Source organism: Suricata suricatta, chromosome 10 (genome assembly GCF_006229205.1).
Source record: "Suricata suricatta isolate VVHF042 chromosome 10, meerkat_22Aug2017_6uvM2_HiC, whole genome shotgun sequence".
NCBI classification, from domain to species: Eukaryota; Metazoa; Chordata; class Mammalia; order Carnivora; family Herpestidae; genus Suricata; species Suricata suricatta.
Genome location: NC_043709.1, coordinates 83092816 through 83112978, shown reverse-complemented (window position 1 = coordinate 83112978; position 20163 = coordinate 83092816). Strand labels below are relative to the sequence as shown.

Here is a 20163-nt window from a genome sequence, read left to right as displayed (position 1 = left end):
GAATTTCAAGTATACAGTACCATATAACTAACTATAGTCGCCATGCTATACATTGGATCCTCAGAATTTATTCATCTTTTAACTGAAAGTCTGTACCCTTTCCCATATCATTCCCACCTTTCCCCCGTCCTGGCACAACCTCCATTCTATTCTCTGAGATCAGCTTTTATTTTATGTTTTTAGAATCCACATATAAATGGTTCCATACAGTATTTTAAACACTCTTTAAATTTCTGTGCAACACTGAACACATATTTCATTTCCCTGAGCAAGTCATTTAAAGTCTTTGGGAAATTCTGGGATTAATTAATTAATTGATTCATGTGTCAGATGAATGAATAAATGAATCTATAAAATGAGGAATTTAGACAAAATGATCTCTGAGACATCTTCTGGTGCAAAGATTTATCTTTGCTGGCATTTTTACATTTTGAATTTTTAAAAAGCCAGGTATGTATGTATAGAGAGTCAGTTTCTGCTCCCTGAGACCACCCTGGACAATGCTGTTGTAGACAGTTAACTGTAGGTCATGTACATAGCAAATCACAAAACTCACCCATACACTGAGTAGCATTTATATAACACACTGCTGAGGCATGGGTACACTTCAGAGGTTGGAAGCAAGGCAGCTTGGGAATTTCCATGTTTAGATTTCATAAAATAAGGTTGAAGCTTTTAACGTTTTCCTAAGCAACCTGAAAGAGTCTGGGGAGGAGATGGTTACAGTCTGCTCTGCTGCTTGTCTGAGAGCCCTCAGTAGTTTCTGAGTGCTGACTACTGAGGGAGAAACCTCAGTAGTTTCAGAGATGCAGTGGATGGCATCTGGGTCCTTAAAGCTGAAGAGGTCTTAGTACGTTCTTTGGCTTCGTGCAACACACCGCAACCATACAATGGTCTCAAAGCCCCGTCTTCCCAGTCATTTTCCTTTATTTCACAATTAGTGAGAATATACCTGAGCAACACCACTGCTATGGTGTGCCATAGTGATGGGTCTTCTGTTATTGTGCTTCCGAAATTCTCTTGATCAGCTTTGTAGTCTCTGAAGGAGATCAAATCAGGATTGAAAATAGATGCAGGAGTTCAGGGAAATTTGTCTTGCTCTTTCTCTGATATTCTGATTTTGGGGCAAAACAAAACTCTTTATTCTCAAGGATCACTATTTTGATGAAATCACTAGAATAAAATAATGGAATTTAAGACAGGAGTGGGGGCCTTAGAAAGTTTTTGCAAGGACATTATTATGAACCTTAAGTTCCTATGAGTTTCCTTTCCTTTCCTTTCCTTCTTTTCCTTTCCTTTCCTTTCCTTTCCTTTCCTTTCCTTTCCTTTCCTTTCCTTTCCTTTCCTTTCCTTTCCTTTCCTTTCCTCTCCTCTCCTCTCCTCTCCTCTCCTCTCCTCTCCTTTCCTTTCTCCTTCCCTTCCTGCTTTCTTCCCCCCTCCCTCCCTCCTTCCTTTCCTTCCTTCCTCCCTCCCTCCCTCCCTTCCTTCCTTCCTTCCTTCCTTCCTTCCTTCCTTCCTTCCTTCCTTCCTTCCTTCCTTCCTTCCCCTCTCTTTTTCTCTCTGTATCTCTTATTCTCTTCTTGGAAATATTCCAATAGATTTCATAAACTGCCTTCTGAAAACACAGGAAGATATTAAATTGGACCATGAGAGGTACAAGCCACAAAGCAGTTCTCCAATATATCTGAAGGAAGGAAGAAATAAACAGAGTTAAATTCTTGTTTACATGTTGGCCAGCAACTCACTTTCCCCCCTCTGTGATGTTCTTTTCTACCATCCTGGAGGTCTTTTTACTGTTGATATTTAGTTATTTCAACAGTTACAGTCATTGATATCTCTGCTTGGGACTATCACATAACATCAACATGCAGTTCTTGTGTAGCTATTAAAACCTTACTGATAAAATATCAAAAGGAATACATAGAAAACTGTTGGAGTTTTCAATAGGCCCCCCATGTTCACCCATTTCTCCAAATAATAGTTTAGCTTTTCATTCTGAAATTCAAAGATAAAAGTCTTAGTGACAGATTGATGGAGGGACTTAAGTAAAGTCCATTAACTATAAGTCATTCATTAAATACATTAATTTATAAACCACCCATATTTTTTTCTTCTGATAGTCACAGACCTGAAATTATTCAGTTAAAAATTCCTATAGAGATGTAATTTTATTTTTCATCATTATATTTTACTCAGTTTTTAAAATACACAGTAAAAAGATGGTTTCTGGTATGTTTAGGTAAGATTCAAAATCTTTAGATACAAAATTTTCAACTGGAAAACAGACTGATTTGAATTCACGGCGTGTCTTTTTCTTAGCCCCTAGTTGGACACAGAAAACAAAGCAGATTCAAAAGAAGCCTAAACATTTATTAAATAAATATGTACCCTGGCTCTTTAGGAAATGACATTTTAAAGTAGACATTTTTATAAACAAAGTTGAAAAATAAATAGAAGATGTAAATTTACCCAGGGAAATAATTTTAAAGTACTTTGGGGGAATCTGTGGTAGAAAGACTATTAACCAACAGTAAAATGACTGAAAGTTGAGGGGAAGGAAATAAAGTGATGAAATAAACATAAATGTCTCCTAATTGTGGTCTGTGCATGGGTGTACAAATACCTTGTGCACATGTATAAATCACACATCTAATTGATTCATGGCTTCAGGTATCTATAGTACATCCAACTAACAGGATAGTAAGGGTCTGCCCTCCTGACATTCTGGCCCACATACTTACCACCTTACTCAGGTGCTCCTATAATCAGCTCACATCTGTTAAGTTAGCTGGGCCAGAACTGACTCCTGTCTCCAGAGAACCATATAGAATCTCTGAGCCTGAGTTAAAATACCTTACTTTCTGAGCAGAGTTTAGGGGAGCTGAAATCTCAATTTTGATTGTGAGCCTGTCTTTTTTCCTTTGTGGATCTCTGGGTTCTTATTCATCCACATTGTTCTGTTTTCCTTTCTTCTATAGCTTATGTTGATTTCTCACTTGACTACTTGAGTTCTGATATAAGCCTGGTTCTGGTCTTGGGCACCTGGATGTGTCCTTGCTCATGTCTTCTCTGGTTATTTGAGAATTCTAACTCTGCTTGCCCATGCTTTTCTGGGATGGGTCTTCTCTGTTCTAGAAGTCACCCTCTAATCTTATTCCCAGCCTTACCTCGCCCTCTCCCCACTACACCCCACCCTGAATCTTCCCTGGGCCTGATGGCTTCCTGAGTCTCAGCTGTGATGACCTCCTATCCCATGTTGTCATGGCACTCAGTTATTGTATTATTGATTTCTGAATGCCTCTAACCTCTCTGAGGCTCTTTTCTTTGTCTGAGGCTGAGGAATTGGACTAAATATTCTTTGAGGCCCCATCCAGACCTAATGTGTAATGATTTTAACTACTTCAGTCACAACCTAAAATAATAAGGGTCGTTTTAATAAAAATTATTATCACTGTAACAACTTGCCCCTTTGTTAATCTGGAGGAAGTTGCCCTTGTGGATGTCTGGTTCTCCTGGTGCACTTTTGGCCCTGACTTGTCTGCACAGCGGGGAGTAATTGAAGGGGAAGTGACTCTTCCTAAGATTAAAGTTCAGCTTGAGTCTCTTCTACATGATCTTTCTTTTTGAGACCTATGGGTCCCATTTGCTGGTTGTCCTATCCACACTAAGAGGATTTTTTTTATTGTACCCAATCAGTTTCCTTCCTAAGTTAAAACACCCACCCTAGGCTTCTAGATCTGCCTTTCCCTCACCCTTAAGCCTTTGAATGTCCAATCTATCTGGCTCCCAGGCCTTGCCTGCTGTGATCTGCTTTTCTCAGGGCTTCCAGAGCTGAATGTGACAGTTGTGCATCAGCATTTGTGGATTTTTCCATCAATGGAGGTCTTGGAAATATCTATATAGGAGTTAGTGTTGGCCCGTAGCTTTGATGAGAATATGGGAGTTAGTATGATGAGTTAAAAATTATTTTAAAAATAAGGGAATGTTTAGTAAAGACTGATATGCATGTGATAAGGGTTCTTTCATGAAAAGAAGTTAGTAATTCATGACAGCAGAAGGCAGCCTACTTTTCGTTTACTAACACAACAGTGCTGCCCGTTGAGAGGGCGTGTTAGTTGGTAAAATGCTGCCCAGTTGTCCTCATTCATGCAATGTCTTTATTTTAATGACTTGCTAAAAGCTTGTTTAGAAAGATGTTCAAACAGAGATCTGAAGGTTGAGATTGGATGGTAGAGTTTTCTAAATAAGAAAACCATGAAAATCCTGAAATAGCTTTTTACATTACTCTATTAAAAATTGTGGGTTTATGCTGTAAGCAAGTTTACCCCCCACTTTCACATAAAGAACTCCTGAAGTTGGTTTCTTTTTATTGCGGGAGGATATTGTGTTCTACTTATTCACCTTCATAATAATCACATAGGCCTTCCAAAATAATTGTAATGTACTGCTTTTGAAGTAACCTAAAATAGATTTTATAAACTTCACGAAATTTATAAGGTGGTTTCATATACCATTCTCACCATTTTATGGTTCAGTAAAGTGGAATGAGGATATTATGATTTTGGTTGAGTTTTACCAGTTGTCTCTCAGGAACAATCAAGTTAGAAAGAGGCATTAATCCTTCTCTTCTGGAAATATCAGCTTGATGCTGGTCTTGGAGCACATACCATTCTTTCAGGGATATTGGATTGGACCACTAATTTTCATCCCTGACCCATACTCCATTAATCTCTTATGTGAAGTGCTTATCATAGTGCGAGACTCAGAAGCAGGTGCATAGTGAACATTGGTTTCATTTCTGTTTTCTTCACTTTCAGGTACTCTGCATTCCAAAGTCTCTGAAGGGAGTGCCCTCAGTAACCTCCTTAATCCCCTGGAAAGTCCAGTCCAGCATGGGTCTAGATCAGGTAACATGGAACATATGGAAAGCCTCTGAATAAAAAAAATTCTAGCCCTGCCCCAAGGGCTATCTTTGCTAAGACTGTGGACTTGTGAGGTTGCCAGTGGATGAGGATAGTTTTAAGTTATTAAATATGTTCATGATTATGGAATATTATTGTGCATACCAACCTGAAAATACTGTTTAAAGAAGCAAAATCCACAAACACTGCATATAAGTAGTCTTTCTCTCAATATTTCTCTCTCTGTTTTTGCAATGTATCAGCCACTTATAAATAATATTAAAGTGGAGAGAAGATTTCATAATAGTTAAGTTAAACTAACTTTTAATCATATATGAGCTAAGTAAATGTTTATGTTAGAGCTAAATTAGAACTATAGTTCTATTTTTTTATGAGAGCATTGGAGTTGAAAGTCAATGCTTTAATATAGCAGTTAATTTAATAGTAGAGAATAAGAAGTAAATAAGTCCCCAAGTATGAAAGAATACTAAAACATTTATGTTATATGAGGTTGCCATTGTATGATGATATTTGTCATTTTTTTTAAAACAGATTTTAAAAAAAGGTTATTGAGTATGTTTTAAGTTAAGTACATATTGCCAATGATGATCCCTAAAAGTTCAAACCTATGACATTTGGTTAGTTCTAACCCAAATGCACAGAAGTTGATCTCATGTACAACTCCTTGTACGTTAAAAAGTCTGACAAATGCAGCGGCAACGGGCATCTTTTGTGAAAAAAGGGAAAATCCAGTTGGGAGAAAACGGGGGAATATTTTTCATTGTCCACTAGATGTCAGTACCGAACTGGTTAAACATCTGTTCTGCAGCACTCTTAGACAACATGCTATTAATTTATAATAAAAGGTATCTGACAGCTTTATTCTGATGAATTATGGGAATCCAAAGCATAATTCCCAGCCTTTGGTTTATAAATTGTCATTGATTTTAATGTTCTTTGTAAAGTTGTGGCATGCAACAAATTTTCCTGCCAAGAGCTGTTAAATAAATAGTCATCCTTTGCTCTGAGTAGTACATTGAACTTGTTAGACTGATGAGCAGAACCAATTGATGGTTATCCATAAACCATTTATGACAGAACGCACAGCAGCAATTCAAACAATTATTGAATGCATTCATTATATATTTAAAAAAAAAATCTCAAGTGAACCAAACAGAACATTACAGGTAATAGACAGTAGCAATGCCACACAATTCTTTTTGAGACACTTCCTGAGTGACAGATGACTAGAATTGTTGTAGGATTTGCTGAGGGCTCATCAAACCTCCCTGGAATTATTTGGTTTCCTCTATTGTGTGACTTGGCATCCCAAAAGTATATTGCTTGCCTTTTCTAAAGAAAGATGATTATTGTAAAGACAGAAGCTTTTGTTCATGTGAAGATCTCTTACAAACTGGCATCAGAACAAAAGAAAGCTTATGCCCGAGATATAATTTCAGTGCATTTGGAGATGTGGTTTATGGATCTGGGACCATGGAATTTGGAGGTCTGTGATGACCACTAAGGACTTAATCACTTTTAAGAGGGGGTTTCATCTCCTAGGAAAATTCTCCATAGGCCTTCTGCTGTTGTGTTTGATTTCACTCTCTGAAAACACTTAACATCCTGGGCGGTTTTCAGAAGGACCATCAGTGGCTTTTGTTCTTTGTTTGAAATTGTCCCGCGTGCTCTGTTGCTATGTCGGAGACCACCTCTACTCCCTAGAAGTGGCTGTCTTCCAGGGATGTAGCCTCAAGTCTGTTGTTTGTTCAATGTTTTAAGACTTCTTTGGGATCAAAGGAAAGTGACCTAGGCATGTAAAATTCTGTTAATGGTACTATTTGTGAAAGTACACGGCAAACTACCTCTAGGCACTGCTAAGTAGTGAATCAGGCCATTAAAGACTCTACTGTTCTATCCTTGATTTCTTTTTCTTAAATCTTTCTATTGCCCTAAATGTTGTGATATGACAGTAGCACACAGGCTGGATATGTTCCCCTCGTTTCTCTTTGAAAGAGAAAAATCCGTGGGCTGAGGAGGTCAGATTTTAGCTTGAATTCCTCAAAAAGTCTGAACGATAGTTCTTGTTCAGTGCTGTTTTCTTCGGATTTAAAAATAAAAGATTTTTAAAGAAACAACATTAGGAAGACTGAGAGTTTGATACACATATGGCTGCCTTTTACAAGTCACTATGATCTGTCACATAAATACTGTATTTACTGACATTTCAAAATGTGGACTCTAATCTCCACACGCATTTATTTTTTTTTAATACTTGCTTTTCATTGCAAGCTGCAGCCCAACAAATAACATTAGAAAACATGCATCGTGGTTCACAGGTTCAACTATCAATGTCATTACTCTTTCAGAAGCTCAAAGACAGTGGAGTTCAGAGTATAAGCATTTAAGCCTAAATTGAGTTAAATTAAATTGGGTTGGGTGGAAAGTTAGTGAGAGAAGTCATTTTAAGCACGAATACAGTTTTTCACTGTAAGGGATGAATAGTGGCTGTGTGCTGCAGTATATTTTTCCAAAGCTATTTTAATACTGGTTCCTTTACCTAACTTTCAGACTTTTGCCATCTCTTGTATTTATCAAGTGTGAGAACCCTTGAGCTGCATTAATTAGCCGTGGTAACATTTCAAACAGGCTGTATTACTCTGTGCAGTTACCACAGTGTTTAAAAATTTATATTCTCTGTCCCACATTGTGACCACCTGTGACCAATCAGTTTGATATATAGACTCGGCAGCTCTCTCTGTGCCTAGGATCACTCAAAGAGACTGTTTCTCAGGCTAATGTTCTGGGGGGCTATGGACTTGAGGGAAAATGGGTATGAGGGAACAGCGGTGGAGTGCAGTGAGCTTGCTGAATTTTTATAGGGAGTGTGAAATGAAAACTGGAGTCTTCTGGATAATTTTTACTTCAGTAAATTGTCCATATAATTCCCTTGAAGTAAATAGTGCAAAAATGCTGCATCTTAAAGTGATTAAGGCTGAGAAGAAAAAGTAGTCCATTTTAGGGAGGGAAAAAAAAGCAGGTTTTTTTTGGACAGACTAAGATGCTCACTTTTCAATCAATATATTCATGTAGTTACTGAATACAGCAGGCCAGATACGATTTCTGGTAGAGTGAATAGAGCAGTGGATAGAAAAATAATTTCTTCCCTCAGGGAGCTTGCATTCTGGTAGAGGGAGGCAAACAATGAACAAATACATAAAAAGTCATTGGGGTGATAAGTGCCGAGGCAGAGAGGGCAGAGCAGGGTGAGAAGGTTGGAGAGTGATGCATATGAGCCCTGGGAGTGCTCTTTTAGCCAGGGAGCCACGGTAGCCCCTTTCAGAGACACCTGAGCAGAGAGCTGAGCTGGGGGAAGGAGTGAGCCCTGTAGATAACCAGGGGAAAGTTTTCTGGGCAGCGGAAACAGCACATGCAAAGGCACTGAGGCAGGAACAGTCTTAGTGTGTGCCAGGAAGAACAAGGAGGCTAGTATGGCCAGGGCACCGGAGTGAAGGGCAAACTGCAGACATACGGGGTGGGAGTTTGGGGGGTAGAGGTTTGGTAATGTAGAACCTTAGGGGATGCTGTCAGACCTCCAGCCTTTTATTCCAAGTTCTATGGAAGGTTTGGAGCAGAATCCTGATGAGAATTGACTTGTATTTTATTTTATTTAAAAATAATTTTTTAAATATTAATTGATTTTTGAGAGAGACGATGCTTGAGCAGGGAAGGGGCAGAAAGCGAGGGAAACACAGAATCCAAAGCCATCTCTAGGCTCTGAGTGGGCTGCACAGAGTGCGATGTGGGGCTTGAACTCACAAGCCTTGAGATCATGACCTGAGCCGAAGTAGGATGCTTAACTGACTGAGCCACGCAGGTGCCCCAGACAGACTTGTATTTTAAAGGATCACTCTGCACAAATGTAGTGGGGGTAGGGAACAAGGTACAAGTGAGGAGATCAGCTGGGAAATAACAGCAATAATCCAGGATAGAGATGATGGTAGTATGACCAGGGTATGAAGTAAGAAATGGCCCAATTGACTATGAAAGAAGAGCCAATAGCATGTACTGGTGGATTGGAGTGGGATGTGGGAAGAAGGATTGAATTAAAGATGATAAGAGATTTGGCTTGAACAATTTCACAAGGGTTGGTGCCCTTTGCTGAGTTGGTATACCCTGGAGAGGACCAGGTAAACACTGGGGAGGTTCAGGTTTTAGGGTTCAAAAGAGAATCAGGAGATGCAGAATAGCAAAAAGATACACAATCATGAATTCAGGGGCTAACTCAGGTTTTATTTATCAGCCTGTAGATATGATCTACAGCCTGAAAAGATGCCTCTGCAAGGAAGGTAAAAGAGGTGTAAGACAAGTCATAGAGGTCATGGAGAAGAGGAAAATCCAGTAAAGGAGACTGGGAAAGAGTAAGAAATTAGTATCCCAGAACAGTGCTGCTCCAAGTGTGGTTGGTGGACCCGCAAGGTCATTATCACCTGGGAGTCTTTTAGAAATGTAAATTCTCAGACCCCACTGCAGACCTGTTGAATAGGAATCTCTGCAGAATGGCCTCAGGGATCTTTTCACAAGCTTTCCAGGTGATTCTTTTACACAGGGAAGTCAAACAAAGAGGGATTTCTTTCGGGTGTATCAAAAGAACATTATGTTACGGACTCTCTTTTCATATTAAAATGATCAAGCCTTTGAAAATATGTTTTTGTTAGAAAACAGTGTACTATGTTTAGTAGTAGAGTTTGAGGCTGTGTATCCCAAAATGAGTTCAGTTATCAGCTAAAAAAGCTGCTGAAAGCGTCAACAATATTAATCAAGATGCATGTAATCATCGATTAAAGAACTATTCAGATTCTAGATCAGATCTCAGACAGTCTTAATTTTCCACAATAAAGAATAATCAAAATAGTGGCTAACCTCAAGCCCAAGCCCTCTGGTTTTAGCCCCTTATATACCTTAAATGCTTTGACTTTACCTTCGTATCATATATCATGGAGTAATTGTTGACCTGCGGCATGGATTGAATTGAATATTTTGTGCATGAGTGCAGGTTGTGGCCTGACGAGACTTCTAGTATATAGGTTGCCCTTCATCACTCAGCAGTGAAGAATGAAAATCAACCGAGCTTTCCCCAGCCTGCTGCTGAAGCAGCTGCTAACAGGCTGAGACTGCCCAGCCTCATTAACCCGTGAGACACTGCCTTTGCCCGGGAGTAATCCTTAATGAGGCTACTGCATTGTGGGGAAGCCAGACCGGCACCAAAATGTTGGGGCATCAAAGTAAGGACCTTAAATGTGGGGCCTGTAATGGAGTTGTTATTGTATCAGAAGCAGATACATCAGAGAGCACTCTTAAGGCGGGTAAAGCAAATGATGCTATTACCATCTGTGAATCTATAGGGCTTTAAAAATATTGGAAATTTTGAAATCAGGAGGAACTTGGAAGCTTTCCATTTTCCCAAACGTCTTGTCCCCCTAATTAGCAATTTCATTCTCTAGAATAGTTAACAGTATACAGTATGAACCCTTAGATTTAATGCAACAGTTGAAGGCAGGCTTGATCCCTCTAAACTTCATGGTTCATCATTTTCTCTGGGCAGGAAGATAATGATTGCACACAAAACACCCCTATCTCTTTATAGCCTAGAGGCAATAAAGATTCTGTTTGTGTCAACAAAGAATTTTCAGAGCTATGACAGTAAGACCTTCAGAGCAAACTTTGCCATATCACCGCCTCACAGACACTCAGGCTATGGAGTGGATTTTTAAGGACTCAGATTACTGTATACTTGTGGGTGAGCTTTTAATAAAGCTACTAAGGTCCAGTGTTATAATTTCTTCATCTCTAAAATTTTAGCAATTACTATTACTCTGACTCTTCTTTTATTGGAGGAAATAATTATATTCTAACTTTCTTTCTACCTTCTTCTGTCTTTCTGTTCCCATCAGGTCTCTACAAATATCTGAATTTAAAAAAAAATTTTAAAGTTCTGACATTTTTTATTGTCACATTATATTAAAGGAGGAAAGTCATGCTTTTACATTTTCCCTGTTCAAGAAGATGCTGAATAAGATTCGCCATCCATTCTCAGAAGCAGAAACTCTATTAAAGTTTTAGATTGTAATCTAATAAAACTTCATCTTATCCTATTGCTTTTCTTAACCACTCCCCAGCAATCAAGCATATAGCCTTAGTATCTAAGGAAAAAGGAGTTCATATATTGCATAAGTGTTTTCCAATAAATTTTTTAAAACTTGGAGAAGATGAGGGGGGGCTTCATGTAATTTTATAGGACCTCTGAGGCCCAGAGTTTTTAAGTAATCTTTTTTGATGTTTTTAGACAGACCATTAAGCTGAGGATAAAAGTCCCTGTGTTCAATATCTGGATACATTAAGCAGTAGGTTTAAAATTTACAGCTTTCATTTTGACAAGGAAAATGACACGTTTGGTCTCAAGTGCTACCTTGAACTGGTTTTCAACACTGAGACAGGTTGTCAGGCTGAGGGTGGAGGTCTGAGCATTTAGCCCCTGCAGAGCCTCCATGATGTAAACTGTTCCAGCTCGTCAGGAAAAGCCAGCCGGACCCCGGGCCATGGGCTGATGTCTGGTCAGGGGAATGGCAGGACGCCATCTGGATGCTTGGGCTGAGGTCTAATTGTATGCCCTCCAATGAGAAGGTAATTCATACGGGGAGGAAAAGAGTATCCCAAAGAGAATGCCTGCACAAATGGGTGGACCTCAAATACACTTCCATTTAGATTCTGCCCGTAAGTGATTTCTCGAGGAGCCTCTTCTTCTGGCATATTGCATTGCTTTTGGGGACTGTGTCTTCAGGGAGTTGCCGGAGCAAAGTGAAGGGCAGGAGTAGGGGTGCAGGGAAAGAGGGGAGAGTCATAGGAGCAATGAGTAGAGGGGAGTACAGAAATGTGAGGGGGGTATGGGGTCATCCAAGTGGTGGTACAGTTAGTGTAAGGACTACTGACAAAGATACAACATTTCTGCTGCCTCCCAACCCTACACGAGGAATGGGGCTGTAGAGATAGGGGTGGGAGAGATTGGAAAGAGTTTTATAAGCTAGAATAAGGAGTATGGATTTTATCTTGAAGGCAATGGATGAAGATGATGAGATCAGCATTGAAATTTGGAAAATCTTCTAGATGAGGAAAGGACTGGAGCGGGTAGGGGGATCCTAACACAGTCTGGTTGGGAGCTGACTGCAGTGATCCAGGACCGAGGTGATAAGCCGGTGGCCGTGCTGCCCCGTGCCAGGGAGACCTGGAGCTGTGGCACAAAGGTGCTATGGAGGGACGGTCAAGAGCGGCAGTCCCTAGTGGGCTTTGTGGGATTTGGTGCAGGATTTGGTGGGTGAGGGGAAGAAGGGCCATCTGGTTTTCTTCCTTTTGTCAATTTCCAGAAAATTAAATGGAAAGTCAGGGAGGATTCCTTGGTGGAATATAGACTTTCTATTTTCTCTCTCTCTCTTTTCACATCTTCCCTTCCCCCCCAACCCGCTTGCCTTCTTCTTCCTCATCTCTTTGGCTAAGTCCCTGAAGGAATAGAATACTTATATCTACTGGACTTCTGTCTAACACTTCCTGTTTCCACTTTTTGTTCTATTTCTGCTGCAAAGACATTGCTTATATTGATAAAGTTTTTATCCTATATAACGTTCTGCTATAAATAATATACACTCAGAACTTGGTACCAATTCTCCCTCCTTCCACTTCTCTCTCTCTCTCCCTGTTTACTCCTCTTAATTTAGATATACTTTTTGGATGGAAGACTCACATCCTGTGAATGCTTTCTGCATGAAGAGCATGGATCAGTGGCAAATAGTATGCTTATGCAAAATGTACACATTAAATTCAACATTTATACCTGGCATTGTAGTTTTAAACACATGTGGCATAAAAAAAATCAACTGACAGTAAGTCTTAACTGATTTTGACACCATGTGATGTCAGATCTGTAGTATCCAGAATGGGCAGACTACACACTGATCTCACTGTAATAAAGTCAGGGATTTAAAGAAAACTTACTGTGTTACTTTGTGTCTACATGTGTTGAAGAGGGGCTTAGCAAGAAAAACATTCACTTAAAATTTAAATACTAGCCTTTGTTTTAGTATTAGATTTTAAACTTTGTGTTTATCTTTTTTTTTTTAATGTTTACCTTTGAGAAAGAGAGAGCAAGTGGAGGAGAGGCAGAGAGAGAGGGTGACACAGAATCCAAAGCAGGCTCTGTGCTGATACCAGAGAGCCTGAGGCAAGGCTCCAACCCACATACTGATCATGACTTGAGCCAAAGTCAGAAGCTTGTTGCACTGGGCCAGCCAGATGCCCCTAAAGTTTGTATTTATAAAGAATGCTTACCTTCACCTCACCTATTTGCAGAAATGATAGAAAAATTCGGTTCATTTCAAATCAGAGTAAGTTCCACCATACCTCACCACACGTCTATAAGAGAACAGTGAACAAAGTAGAAAAATGCTGAAAACAAAAATAACTATGAATTAAGAAATTCTCTGTGGCATTTCCCCCACACTTATTGACATTAATACAAAAATTATGTATCCTGAAGCCAAGTAATTTTTCTAATAGGATAGAGAAATGTCCAAATTCAGAATGTTATCAAAATGTTAGAAACACCTACACCTTCTATTCTCTCTAGCATCAATAAGGGCATGGCACAAGATCAATTCGTTAAAAAAAATTCACCACACAAGTGGACAGGTATTTTGAGGCCCTTTATTACTGCTTTTATTTCCTATAAATATCTCATGAAAAGGATACATAGAGTTAAAAAAACGAGGGCAGGGCACTTTTTTTTTGTTTTTTTTTTTTTTAATCTGTGAAACATCCAATATCTGTTCTGCATAAGCCCATTGGACTGTTGTCTCTGAGCCTTTACCCAGAAAAACAAGAGCTTCCCCAGCATTACAAATGCTGTTCAAATATTTTCCAGAGACCTAAAAGAGAAAATATCATCACAAGTAATGAAGATGAATAAGAAAAAAGTACAGGAGTATGGCATTTGGACAGACCAAGCGAGAACAGGGAGGGAGGAGTATGGGGAGGGAAGGAGGGAGAGGCAAGAAGGGGAAAAGATCTTAAACACAGGCATGGGCAATTGATCACATAGAGAGTCTCTTCTGAGCTTAGTTTTCATTTTATGGTTTGAATCTATTTTGTCACTTGGCTATAGCTGTATCAGGAGCTCTGTCCCTGCTTTTGTCTTGTAGGTTATTTAGAAATAACTTATAGAAGAGTGAAAAGTATCACTACAATTTGGAAAATTAGATTTCATAAAATATCTCGGGAACCTGAGAGTAGAAAGGCTTACTCAATTAAAATCTATTTTGGGAAGGTGTGTGATACTCCAGAAGTGTGAAATAACCCCTAACCAAATTTACAGAAGTCATACGGTACAGATATAGTTGGCAAAACATATGCATCTGATGCAAAATATATACATGTGTACATGCACACAGACACATATACACCAGGGTTATAAATATCCAGAATAATGGGTCTATCTTATTTAAGTCAATGAGAGGAAATATCTTAATTTATTAAATGCTATGTAAATATATATGTTCCAATTTCAGGGTAATTGCTACCTACAAAAAAGTTTTTAAAAATTATTGGGGTCTCCCTCTAAGGTCAGGAACACGAGAAGGCTGTCCACACTCACCACTGTTATTCAACACAGTGTTGGAAGTCCTAACCTCGGCAGTCAGGCAACACAAACAAATAAAAGTCATCTAAGTCAGCAAGGAAGAAGTCAAACTTTCATTCTTCACAGACAACATGATACTCTATGTGGAAAATGCAAAGACTCCACCAAAAAACTGCTAGAACTGACCCATGAATTCAGCGAAGTCTCAGGATATAAAATCAATTTACAGAAATAGGTTGCATTTCTATACATCAATAATGAGCCAACATAAAGAGAAATCAAGGAATCAATTCTGTTTATAATTGCACCAAAACCCATAAAATATCTAGAAATAAACCCAACCAAAGAGGTGAAAAATTTATACACTGAAAACTATAGAAAACTAATGAAAGAAATTGAAGATCACACACACAGACACACACACACACACACACACACACACACACAATGGTAAAGCAATCCACCCTCATGGATTAGAAGAACAAATATTGTTAAAATGTTGATATAACCTAAAGCAATCTACATATACAGTGCAATCCCTATCAAAATAACACCAGCATTCTTCACAGAGCTAGAACAAACAATACTAAAATTTGTATGGAACCAGAAAAGATCCCAAATAGCCAAAGCAAACTTAAAAAAGAAAACCAAAGCAGGAGGCAAAGACCTCAAGATTACAGAGACTTCCCAGACTTACAAAGCTGTAATCATTAAGACAGTATGGTACTGGCACAAAAACAGACTCTCAGATCAGTGAGACAGAATTGAGAACCCAGAAATGGACCCACAAATGTATGGCCAACTCATCTTTGACAAAACAGGAAACAATATCCAACAATATCCAACCCAATATCCAATAAAGACCGTTTCTTCAGCAAATGGTGCTGGGAAAACTGAACAGCAACATGCAGAAGAATGAACCTGGACCACTTTCTTATACTATACACAAAAATAAACTCAAAATGGATGAAAGACCTAAGCATAAGAGAGGAAGCCATCAATATCCTAGAGGAGAAAGCAGTCAAAAACCTCTTAAACTCAGCCACTGCAACTTATTACTTGACATGTCTCCAGAGGCAAGGGAAACAAAAGCAAAAATGAACTATTGGGACCTCATCAAGATAAAAAGCTTCTGTGTGGTGAAGGAAATGATCAGCAAAACTAAGAGGCAACTGACAGAATGGGAGAAGATATTTGCAAATGACATGTCAGATAAAGGGTTAGTATCCAAAATCTATAAAGAACTTATCAAACTCAACATCCAAAAAACAATCCAGTGAAGAAATGGGCAAAAGACATCAATAGATACTTTTCCAAAGAAGATATCCAGATGGCTAACAGACACATTAAAAAATGCACAACATCACTCATCATCAGGAAATACAATTCAAAACCACAATGCAATATCACTTCACACCTATCAGCATGGCTAACATTAATAACTCGGGTAACCACAGATGTTGATAAGAAAGAGGAACCGTTTTGCACTGCTTTTGAGGATGCAAACTGGTGCAGCCACTCTGGAAAACTGTGTGGAGCTTCCTCAAAAAATTAAATGTAGATCTACCCTACAACCTAGTAATTGCACTAGGTGTGTGTGTGTGTGTGTGTGTGTGTGTGTGTGTGTATACACACACATACACATTGGAATATTACTTGGTGATCAAAAAGAATGAAATCTTGCCATTTGTAACAACGTGGATAGAACTAGAGTGTATTATGCTAAGTGAAATAACTCAGTCAGAGAAAGGCAAATATCATATGATTTCACTCATATGTGGAATTTAAGAAACAAAACAGATGAACATAGGGAAGGGAAGCAAAAGTGATATAAAAACACACAGAGAGGAAAACCATAAGAGACTCCTAAATATAGAGAACTCACTGAAGGCTGCTTGGTGGGGCGTTGGGTGGGGAGAAGGGCTAGAAGAGTGAGGGGCATTAAGAAGGACATTGTTGGGATGAGCACTTGGTATATGTAAGTAATGAATCAATAAATTCTATTCCTGAAATTATTATTACACTACATGTTAACTAATTTGGATTTAAATTAAAAATAAATAAATAAGTACATATACAAAAATAGAAAAAGTAAAATGATTCCCATCAAAAAACAAATAAAATTATTGGGGTCAATGTTTAAAACAGACAGTAAAGAAATGCATAGCTAAGGCAATACTTTCCAATCAAAAGAAAATCCCAGGTACTTATTCACCTAAATTATGCTAAGTACTTAATTTAGAACAGTGTCAGTAGTAGACATTTTTAAAAAATGTTTATTTATTTTTGAGAGAGAAGGAGAGAGAGCTGCATGAGTGGGAGAGGGGGCATAGAAAGAGGGAGACAGAGGATCCAAAGCTGGCTCTGTGTTGCCAGCAGAGATCCCTATGTAGGACTCGAACTTGTGAACCAAACTCATGAACTGAGCCAAAGTCAAATGATTAAATGACTGAGACACCCAGGTGCCCAGTAGTAGACACTTTTTGAGGTGACAACCCATCCCATGATGCTCCTTTGAGAAGTGACCACATTCTTTTTTTTTTTAAATTTTTTAATGTTTTATTTATTTTTGATACAGAGAGAGACAGAGCATGAGAGGGGGAGGGGCAGAGAGAGAAGGAGGCACAGAACCGGAAGCAGGCTCCAGGCTCTGAGCTGGCTGTCAACACAGAGCCTGATGCAGGGCTGGAACCCACGAGCGCGAGATTTGACCTGAGCCGAAGTTGGAGGCTTAACCCACTGAGCCACCCAGGCACCCTGAAGTGACCTTATTCTTGACTGTGCTCATACAGATGGCCCCTGGAAGCCATGATCGTATTTTGATACCACGTCTCAAACTATAGCGGACCAGAGTAGTTACTTAACCTACACCATCCTAGAAATTCACAGACATAGACACATACACACTGAGATAACTCTTTAGTAGATACCATTATGCTTTTTGTTTTGCAATCCTTACCTCCTTAAAATAAAAAAAAATTAATTTAATCTATTTACAGGGCCATTTTATTACTTGTAACCAAAGAGCCTGATCTAGAGAGACAAAACTGGAAGAGAGAAGGAGCAAGCTCCTGGTGGGTGTAAGCTCTCATGTGGCGACCACATGTAACATCCATCGATGTCAAAAACATCGGGACATATTATACTTATGACTCTCCAGACAGTCTAGGGTGAGGAGTCTCAGAAAGCTATTCCGCGCTATTCTTCCCCCTTTCCTCAATACTCAACACTTGTCTCCATTATTTGCTTTGAAACTAGGTATAATCTCAGTATATCCTCCATCCATGACTATGTCAGCTACCACAAAATACCCAGACTCCTGGGTCACCCTCCTCATCTCTACGTTAAGCCCGTGTTAATCTGCTCTTATTCCAAGGGTTTTCAAATTTTCTTGCACATTGGAATTACCTGGAAGGTTTGCTAAAACAGATTGCTGGATCTGAACTAGTTTCTGATTTAGTAGGAATGGGGTCAGGCCTGAGAATGGGAATTTCTTTTTTTTTTTTTTAATGTTTTATTTATTTTTGAGAGAGAGAGAGCGCGCATGTGCAAGAGTGCAAGAGCACTAGCAGGGGAGGGTCAGAGGGTCATGTGAGATCATGACCTGAGCCGAAGTTGGACGCTTAACCAACTGAACCACCCAGGGGTTCCAAACCTTTTATTTTAATGTTTATTTATGTTTTTTTAGGGACAGAAAGAGACAGTACAAGTCAGGAAGGGGCAGAGCGAGAGGGAGACACAGAATCCAAAGCAGGCTCCAGGCTCTGAGCTGTCAGCACAGAGCCCTATCTGGGACTCGAACTCATGAACTGTGAGATCATGACCTGAGTTGAAGTTGGATGCTTAACCCACTGAACCACCCAGGCACCCCCAATCACATATCTTATGCCATCACATGCTATCAACCCTGTCCTTCTTTGTTGCTGTCATTTATGGATTTCTGCATTATATACCCTGATTACTGCTGATATAAGCCCCTGTTTCACTCTCTTTACAGGAATATTGACCTGTAATTTTCTTATAGTGCCGTTTCATGGCTTTGGTGTCAGGGTAATGCTGACCATGTAAAGTGAGTTTGGAAATATTCCCTCCTCTTCCATTTTTTGGAAGACTTTGAGTTAGATTGATATTAATTCTTCTTTAAATGTTTAGTAGAATTCATTAGTGAAGCCATCTGGTCCTGGGCTTTTGTTTATAGGGAGGGTTTTATTTATTTATTTATTTATTTATTTATTTATTTATTTATTTATTTATTTATTTAATTGTTCCAATCTCCTTACTGGTAATTAGTCTGCTTAGATTTTGTATTTCTTCTTGATTTTGTATTTCTTCTTCAGTTTGATAGGTTTTATGTTCCTGAGATTGTCTCTATTGTTTCTAGGTTATCTATTTGTTGACATATAATTGTTCATAGCAGTTTCTTATGATCCTTAGCATTTTTGTGGTATCAGTTTTAATGTCTCCTCTCCTCTTTCATTTTATTTATTTGAATCTTTTTCTTTCTTGGTGAGTTCAGCTAAAGGTTTATCATTTTTTTTTATTTTTTCAAAAAAAACAGCTCTGGGAGTTTTACTGACATTTTCTATTGTTTTCCTAGTCACTATTGCATTTATTTCCATTCTAATATTTGTTATTTTCTTTCTTCTACTAACTTTGGGCTGAGTTAGCTCTTCTTTTAAAAAATTTCTTTGAGTTATAAAGTTAGGTTGTTTGAGATCTTTATTTTTCTTTTATTTAAAACTTTTTCTATATGTTTATTCATTTTTGAAAGAGAGAGAGAGAGAGAGAGAGACTATGAGTGGAGGAGGGGCAGAGAGAGAGGGAGACATCAGATTTGAGGCAGGCTCCAGGCTCTGAACAGCTCAGAGCCTGATGCAGGGGTTGAACCCGTAAACTACGAGATCATGACCTGAAGTCGACAGTTAACTGACTGAGGTACCCAGGCACCCTGAGATCTTTCTTTTTTCTTAATGTAGTCATGCATCACTATAAACCTCCCTCTTAGAATTGCTTTTGCTGCGTCCCATACAGTTTGGTATTTTATGTTTCCATCTTTTTAAAGTTTATTTGTTAACTTAGTGAGAGTGAGAGAGAGCCTGAGCACAATCAGGGAAGGGGCAGAGAGAGAGGGAGAGAGAGAGAATACCAAGCAGGTCCAGTGCTATCAGTGCAGAGCCTGATGTGGGGCTCGATCCCATGAATTGTGAGATCATGACCTGAGTGGAAACCAAAAGTCAGATGCTTAACTGACTGAGTGACCCAGGAGCCCCTATGTTTACATTTTTATTTATCTCAAGATATTTTTTTTTATTTTCCTTGTGATTTCTTCTTTGGGCCCTTAGTGGTTTAGAATTTTGTTGTTTATCTCCACATATTTGTGAATTTTCCAGTTTTTCTCTTGTAATTGATGTGTAGTTTTATACTATTGTGGTAGGAAAGGATGCTTGATATAATTTCTATCTTTTAAAATTCATTAAGACTTGTTTTGTGGTCTTACATGTGATCTATCCTAGAGGGTATTCCATGTGTGCTTAAGAATGTATATTTTATTCCTGTTGGATGTTTCTGTATATGTCT

General features: G+C 38.8%; 1 long non-coding RNA gene across 2 annotated transcripts in view; it reads right to left on the bottom strand.

The window, feature by feature from the left end:
- Window positions 1-870: 870 nt before the first annotated feature.
- The window catches only part of LOC115304345, an 87109-nt gene continuing 67816 nt past the window's right edge, over window positions 871-20163 (bottom strand). For both annotated transcript variants that reach the window (XR_003914392.1, XR_003914393.1), the window contains 2 exons: window positions 13281-13364; window positions 871-1039 (listed from right to left, as the gene is read on the bottom strand). This is a non-coding gene — a long non-coding RNA (uncharacterized LOC115304345). The remainder of the gene's footprint in view (window positions 1040-13280; window positions 13365-20163) is intronic.